The sequence below is a fragment of the Argiope bruennichi genome, chromosome 9, assembly GCF_947563725.1.
Source record: "Argiope bruennichi chromosome 9, qqArgBrue1.1, whole genome shotgun sequence".
NCBI classification, from domain to species: domain Eukaryota; kingdom Metazoa; phylum Arthropoda; class Arachnida; order Araneae; family Araneidae; genus Argiope; species Argiope bruennichi.
In genome coordinates this window covers 91,703,433-91,712,116 of record NC_079159.1, presented here as the reverse complement: position 1 = coordinate 91,712,116, position 8,684 = coordinate 91,703,433, and positions in this window count along the sequence as shown.

Sequence of the window (8,684 nt, the reverse complement as noted above, 5' to 3'; positions counted from 1 at the left end):
AATTAATAATTAGTTCAAAAAATAATGAGATTTTTGTGACTACAAGTGCAATGTTTTCAAATCTTTTTCAATCGATTGGGAAAAAAGTGTCTAAAACACAAGTTCGATTTCTGGATACTATTAATGCATGCCATGCATTAATCGCCAAAGATGACACGATAGGTTCAGTAAAAATGCCAAATTCGCGCCAGAAGTTAATATTTTGTAATTATTGTATACGCCAATGCCATGTAAAGTGTTCTCTGGCATGCAAAGTTTATTAGAGGGTATTGGAGAAAGTTTTCGGAAACCCCACCTGTTGGTTTTAATTTTCTTTGTCAAAACATGGAAACACTTGCACAAACCACAGAGAAGTAAAAGAAGGAAAAAGGAAGGAAAGTTGGAAGAGATAGGAGGTCTACCCATTTTGTATATTAACAACACACCAAATATTTTTTTGTCTGAATCGTTGCATAATAAATTTTATTTGCTTAATGATTTCAATGTATTTTTTTCCCGTTACTTTCCGGTATTACTAAATTTCCGGTAATTCTGTAATACTAAAAAAAAAGAAAAAAAAATCTAACTCGATACTTTGATGAAAAGTTAATTTTTGAGTCCGAAAAACACGTTTTTGGAATCATGTCTGTCTGTCATTCTGTCTGTGAGCACGATAACTCGAAACCGATTAGAGCAAGACGGTAGAAATTTGGTATATTCTATTCAGAAAAAATTTGTCTCTCCGGATTTCCAAATATAAGTTAACATGCTAACTCCGGAACGGAGAAAGTTAGATAAATTTGTATTCAGGCTTGCCATCTAAATTTTAGACATCAAAATTTGTCAAGCGTCTACACCACATTTGATGTCTACACTCAAAATTTGTCAAATGTCTCACTACATTTGATGTCTACACTCAAAATTTGACAAATGTCTATACTACATTTGATGTCTACACTCAAAATTTGTCAAGTGTCTATACTACATTTGAGGTCTACACTCAAAGTTTGTCAAATGTCTCACTACATTTGATGTCTACACTCAAAATTTGTCAAATGTCTATACTACATTTGATGTCTACACTCAAAATTTGACAAGTGTCTACACTACATTTGAGGTCTACACTCAAAATTTGACAGGTGTCTACACTACATTTGATGTCTACTCTCAAAATTTGTCAAATGTCTATACTACATTTGAGGTCTACACTCAAAATTTGACAAGTGTCTACACTAAAAATGTTAAATAAATGTACCAAATTTTATCTATCTAGCTCTCTTCATTTTGTATTTGTCGTGTTAATTTATATTCGAACAGCCAGACAGAGAATTTCCTATGATCAGATTTCACACAAAAGTTGAAAGAAATCTGAAATTTTGGTGTAAAGACCGTGTACCAAATTTCATCTATATAGTTGAAAGTATTTTTGAGACAAACAGACAGACATTTTCCAGAAATGTGTTTTTCGAATTCAGTAAGGTCTAAAACGTGAAGACTCTCAAATTCTTGAAGTCGAATTTTTTGACTATTGCTTAACACTTTGATTTTTGCACACTTTACATTAAAGAAAGTTTAAATTCTAAAGTTTTTTTCAGCAAGACTTTAATAAAAACAGTGATTTTTAACTGTCCTTTTTATAAATATTTATGCTTTTAACTCTATCCAAAAAAGTCTTAAAACGTATTTCAAAGATTTCCAATAAATAAAAAGCCGTTCCTGATATTTTTCTGACGGCGACACACCTTCGAAATAGACGTCCAGCATCAAATTTCCTTTCTTACCATTTCAAACTTTGATAAATATCTCCCATCTCGCGCGTATTACACATTTTTCACTTCCCTGAAAGCTAGTCGCATCTTGTTCTCATGGGTTGTCCCATCATATGAAGACGCTGTAAATCATTCACATATCTTTGGCTTTTCCTTTGTTTCAATCTTAGGTTATTTTTTGTTTTATACATTCCAAATCCAGTAGAAAGCAGCAAATGTCTTGTTCCCATTATTTTTTGCTTTCTCGTACAAGAAGGATGCAGACAGAAAATACTGTAATGGTCAAAAAATTCCACTTTGATGAATCTGCACATTTCCTCCTGAATCTGAAAACCACATGTTTAGAATTTTTGTCTGTCTGTCTGTTAGTCATCCTATTGTTCAGTCGTTCTGCGTGTCTGTTCGTGAACATGGTAATTGAAGGGCTTTTTGAGCTAACAGAATGAAATTTGGTTGCACTAAATTTGTAACATTCCGTTCATAGGAAGTCTGACTATTCTGATAGTTGAACACCATAATTAAAAATGTAAGATACTAGATTAATAAGATTTGGTACTGAGATATGGACTCCGACTCCGAAAGGCGCATAGAAAAACTTGAATGACCGGACCGTCGCATTAGCAATACTGGTAGGAACTGTGGGGTCCTAAGGACCATCACCTAACCATTCCCTAAGGAAATACGTCCCGTCATCGATGGGAGTAGCCGGACCTTCCTCTCACCTTTTTGTGGTGAGAACCAACCAACATGGTTGGAAGCTTCTCATCCTCAATTACGAGATGCTCCCAACGAGGAAACAGACAAACAGATATAATGCCAAAAGTCAATTTTTGCCGAGCGTGCCAATTCTTTCTATCATCCTAATTAAACAAGATGGCTATTTCAAATTTCAAACGATATTTCCAAAATTTATTTCCTTTGCGGCAGCAGCAACGCGCTAGGTACCAGCTAGTGATACATAAAATATTATTATTATAAGCATTTTTTATTAAAATCAAAATATCATTTTCACCATAAACATTTTAAATCTTGCAATTTCTCTGAAAACAGCAGATTGTACCTAACAATTTTTAAAAGAACTAAAAACCTACATTTTCTTCTAGTCCTAAATAATATTTTAAAAATGACTCAAATTTGAATCAAATATTGGAAGAGGCAACTCGCAAGCAAATAAATAAAATAGATTAAAATGCGCACATTATTTTCTTTCAATGGGATGGCAACGCTATAGATACTCTTCAAATTTATTGAATCCTTGTTTGCGTAGGAGACGTATAATTCTGATTATGGCATACATATTACATGAATATGTAAACTTGACAACCATTTTAAACTAGTCTTTGCACTAACTCTACCCAACGCGAGGTATTTACACGGAAGATAAAAGCGGCATATTAGTATAATAAATTCCCGTATAATTATACACGAAATATTACCAAGGAAGCAATATGTTAAAGATATCTCCTGTCTTCATAAATCACTCTTTACCGCTAGTTTATTAAAGTTGCTCTCTCCTTCCTCTAAGATTTTCCGAGTTTACGAAGGGTGATGTTAAAATGACATAGATTTCACAAAATCTGAATTAAACATCCTTTCAAACCAGGGAGAGTGTTCTATTGACAGTTTTCTGGTATGTAAGAAATTCTTGATCTATTGAAAGTATAGTCGTAGCAGCGAATCGGGCGAATTTTGTTTTGAGTTTAGTTTAGTTTAGTTATATTAGCGTCCAGTTTGCAGCAACACAAGGGCTATTTTGAACCGCGGTCAGATGGCGAGGATGACACCTGAGCTGGCACCCCCCCTCTCCACACCACACCATACCAGCGGGAGGACGTTTGGTCATGACGGATTTAACGTGCAACAGACCCCCTTACACAACGGTTCTTCGGTGGAATAAAGTTTCGAACCTGAACCCCTCCGGCTCCGAGCCGAGACCTTACCACCAGGCCACCGCGGTCCAATTTTGTTTTGAAAATGGTGATAATCAAGATGCGCCCAGGGACTGAAATAAAATAAAAGAGAAATCTATAACTTGCAAGAGATTGTGATGGGCGAAGAGAGAACCTGGGACCTTGTGGTTCGCAGTCCAGTAACATGACCACGATAAAAAAGCAATTGCTTGTGCAGCGTAGCTGTTAACTGGCTTATAAGCTATTCACTACAAACTACATTCAAAAATGAAATGTTGCGCAAGTTCTTAGCTTCTTCACGAAATAAAACCAGCGAGAGTGATGATCCCAAAACTTTCTGACATTCTCTCTAGTAAAAGTGCTTCACTGAGAACGCCTTACATGCCATTAACGTACAGTAGTTACGAAATATTAACCTTTGGTGTGAATTTAGCATTTCAATTGAATCTATCGCGCCATCCTTGGCGAGTTCTTTGGCGATTAATCCCAAGGGAATAGAATAATAATATCCGACAATAGAATTCGTGTTTTAAACGCATTTTCCACAACCGTCAGTCCACGAATACGTCAGTCTACATCACGATACAAGAGCAGAAGATACCAAAATTTTTCCCTTCAGTGGTATTACAATTACATTTCGATGGGGATTTCTTTGACACGTGTCGATTTAGGAAATGCAATTATAGGTATCTTTAAAAAACAATTACAAGCGTTTAGGATTTTTATCCCTTTGCTTAGAACGTATGAACCTATTGAATCCAGCAGTTTTACAGAGCGCCTGTAGAATTAATTAAATAAAAAACGATGGAATTGGATCAGGAAATAAGAGAACATTTTAGAATGAAGTTCATACAGACTAAAATTAAATAATAAATATTTTTCCCCAGTGGTTTTATACTATGAGATTCTGATAGGTTTTTTTTGACACGTATCGATTTAGGTAAGGGAATTTAGGTAACTTTTAAGGGAATTTGATTAGTTTGATATAATTTTATCCCTTCACTTGGGGACTGTGAAAATGTTGATTAAAGCAGTTTTATAGAGCTCGTGTAGCATTAATTAAATAAAAAAAAGGTGGAATTGGATCAGAAAATAAGAGAAAATTTTAAAATCAAATTTATATGGATTAAATTAAGATAAAATAAATTTAGAAATTAATTAGGATTTTAATTAAAATGAAGAAATATTATTACATATGCACATATATGTAATGACATTTTAAACTCTTAATTTAGTCCAAATTAATTTCCAAAACTTTATCTTAATTTAGCCCATCGTATCTTCATTCTAAAATATTCTCTTATTTCGTGATCCAATTCCACTTTCGGTTTAATTAATCCCTTTGTAAAAATAATGCGCCATCAGTACAACGTATCAAATGAAAGTGATACTTTTGCCCCTATCAGAGGTCAAAATATGTATTTCATCTGCACGTGGCCGGAAATCCCATGTTATATAAGACTAGTGATCATTTGTTCCGTCCCTTCTTTGCTTCTTGCATATTTCTGCTATTGTGCCGCACTGCTTGTAAATAAATTGCTTTCCCGAAATGGATATTAAAATTAATTTAAAAATACAACGTCTCGTCTATGTCTTCAAACCTGCATTCTGCTTCAACCAAAATAATGTTACATATATATATATATACATTCACCTAAGTGTTTTAATGATATTTCAAAAGTATAAGTTATAAAGTATTTGCGCATAACCCTATTTAACAGTGCATTCGCGGTACGAGACATCCATATCTCGTAGAAATGTACAACCAAGTTATTCCTAAACTCAAGAAAGCGAGCAATTTATATTTCAAAATTCTACACTCGTCCCATCGATTGTTGCATTCCACCGTAACGTTTTATTTCTGAAGAACTAAATAAATTTCTCAAATCTTTTTTGTTTGTTTTCCCCGAAGAAGTATCCATTTTTGATGCATTTGAGTGTGAAACACAACCTGCCCTAATATCATTTCATCTCTCGCATGCGCACGCTCACGCAAATAGACCCGCAAATTTCGCTGCCGGGGAGAAAAACGCATACAAAATGCATGCGATGCCGTATCTTAATGCGATTCTTCTGCTAAAGCCAGTCTACATTTTTTAAAAAATAGCGAACAACGATATTTTAGTCGAATAGAAATAATAAATCAGTTCCTGCGGGGCTTCTGTATCGGTTTTTTAATGGAGGGACATTCTTCTTCTTTTAATATAGTATATTTTTCTCTAAAATGTCTTTTTCTTCTTTTTATGGATCTGGACCTACAGAAACCATCTAACTTCCTCGCACCTTCTGATTCTAGAGAGGGGTTTGGTGTTGAGGAAGATTAAATTCCATTTTCTGATTTCTTTTTCTTCTTTTTTCTTTCCCAATTTGAGGAAGGAGATTAAATTAAAAAGGCGGTGCATAACAGGATTAAGATGCGTGCATTTTTCCCTTTGGAATTACTGAGAAATTCGATTTACTCTGCGTTGGCTCGAAGAGGGGTTATAACGTAATGGTATTAATTTTTTTGAACGGAAAAGTATAAAAAAAATCAAATTGATTCTGGACACGGATATGTAAAACTCCATTGAAAAATTAACTATCAATAACAGATTAATATTCTAATAATTTTAATCTTGGTTTACTTGTTTCTTATTCTAAATGGTTTTAAATTATTGTTGTTCAAAGATGATAATATCTTTTCGAGCATGTGTAGTTAAAATTTTCGAGGATATTATATTTTGTTTCTACATGCTTATATTTTTGGAATTTAGGATTCATTTTTTTTTTGTATCGGTTAGTAAATATTGATATTTGTTGTCATAAATATATTTTTAGAAATATTTTTTTAGTAATTTTAATCCAATTCAATGCTTGTTTTTTTTTCACATAATAATTTGAAAAACGGATTTTTGAGATTACTAATCAATATTGCAGATAAAAATTGGTTTACGTAATAAAGTGTTTCAGCCTGTTTTACTTCTTAGAACACAAAAAGAAAGTTTTTATTCTCTATTCAGTCTAAAAAAAAACAAACATTTTTTTTTTTTTTTTTTTTTTTGTTTGTTTGTTTATCGGCTTGTATGTTTCTGATCATAACTTAGAAATTCTACGAGCTAGATGGTTGAAATTCAGCAACTTTACATCAAAACTGTGCATTTCAATTGAATTTCTGATGAAGTTTGTCAGATGCAGTGTTGGGCGATATGTATCAATCTGATATTTTGTATCAGGTATATTGTAACGAAGCTAGCCACATGTCTCCGTGGTTTGTTGATAAGACATCGGACTGCGGGCAAAGAGATTGCTGGTTCAATCCTCACCAAATAAATTTGTTATTTATTTATTTCTTTTCCTTTCAGCTCTTCCAGAAGTTTCTGGAATATTCCATTATTATAATTTCCTCAGAATCTTTATAAGTCATTTCCTCTTCAGTGAGTTCTAGGAATTGTAAAGTCTCGATCCAATAACAGGTAGCGTTATGATCAAATTCTTTATTTACAGCTTTATTACATAAAAACAACTCTTTCTCATCTAGGTTAAATGAATGATGCTATTTATAGCACGAAATTTAAACAAGAATAGTTCCTCGAACAAATTTGGAGGAAACGCCTTCACAAGAGCAGCTAACAGGCGGTTGGCGTCTCAGGCTACTCCAGGGTTAGCTCTAGGAATCCACCGAATTTCCTTCGGGTTGAATTTTTCTCAGAAGTCCACTTCATACCAAGCTCCTCTCTCCCTCTTCTTCCGAAAAATCTCACCTTTTATCTTTCTCTCAGACTCCACCTTTCCTGTCCACTCCCTGTTACCCAATCACCGTTCAGAATAACCTGAACCGTCTCTGGTCGCCCGTGGGAAATGTCCATTGATGATCCACCCTCCACAATGGGAAAAATGAAGGACATCTGGACATCTGGAGTGTTTGACACTCTCGCCTTTCGAAGACACGATTTATTTCCCTGGGAAACGCACGTGTGGTTCCTTATCTGGATTAGCACTAATTGGCCAGACGACCGTACTTAAAAGGAGGGTCTTCCATTTGGCAATCTGGAGGCACTTAACACTGTGGGAGTTTCGTTGATGAAGAATGGCCCGGAATGTAAATTATCGAGTGTGGGAAAAAGGAATGTCACAGTGGTCACCCAGGGAAGAAGCCGAATCATTACAGAATGTTCTAGAACATTCTATATCTGTATATAAGAGTTTGCTTTATAGTAACCGAGGTCTTTGGTTTAATTTGAATAAACTAATATTGTTCTACCAGTGCTCTCTTCCTTAAGCCTATAAACGTGACAATATAATGTATTAGATTCACGAAACTAATACAGACTAAGAGCATTATGTACTCGATATCAGTTTTTGGACTGGACTCGTAATCTCCTCGACTTCTTTCGGGAGATATTATATCATCTTGATACAAAACCTTAGACCAATATACCCTAAATCATCATTCTGTTTCTACAAACTATTAATATGCATTGTATTTTTTTAACTATATATATTTCACCTTCGGGCCGCGGTGGCCTGGTGGTAAGGTCTCGGCTTCGGAATCGGAGGGTTTCAGGTTCGTGACCCGATTCCACCGAAGAACCGTCGTGTAAGGAGGTCTGTTGCACGTTAAATCCGTCATGACCAAATGTCCTCCCGCTGGTGTGGCGTGGTGTGGAGAGGGGGTGCCAGCTCAGGTGTCGTCCTCGTCATCTGACCGCGGTTCAAAATTACGAGGTCCGTCCCAAAATAGCCCTAGTGTTGCTTCAAACGGGACGTTAATATAACTAAACCAAAACCAAAATATTTCATCTTCAACTTGAAAAGTAGGAGGAGGACCTCTAGGAGGCTATAAACATGTCGATTACAATTTTTTTTCTTAGTTGTCAAATAAATAAGTTTCCAAAAAATACAAATGCAATAGATGGTGAAATATTAGATTAAAAGCTGCACTTTATGAAATACAGTTGGTGAGGTTCCTGTATGTTTCACCATGTTCACTTAGTTATGGAATATTTATAAAACCGAACGTTTGATTATGGAATCAAAATGGCAGATA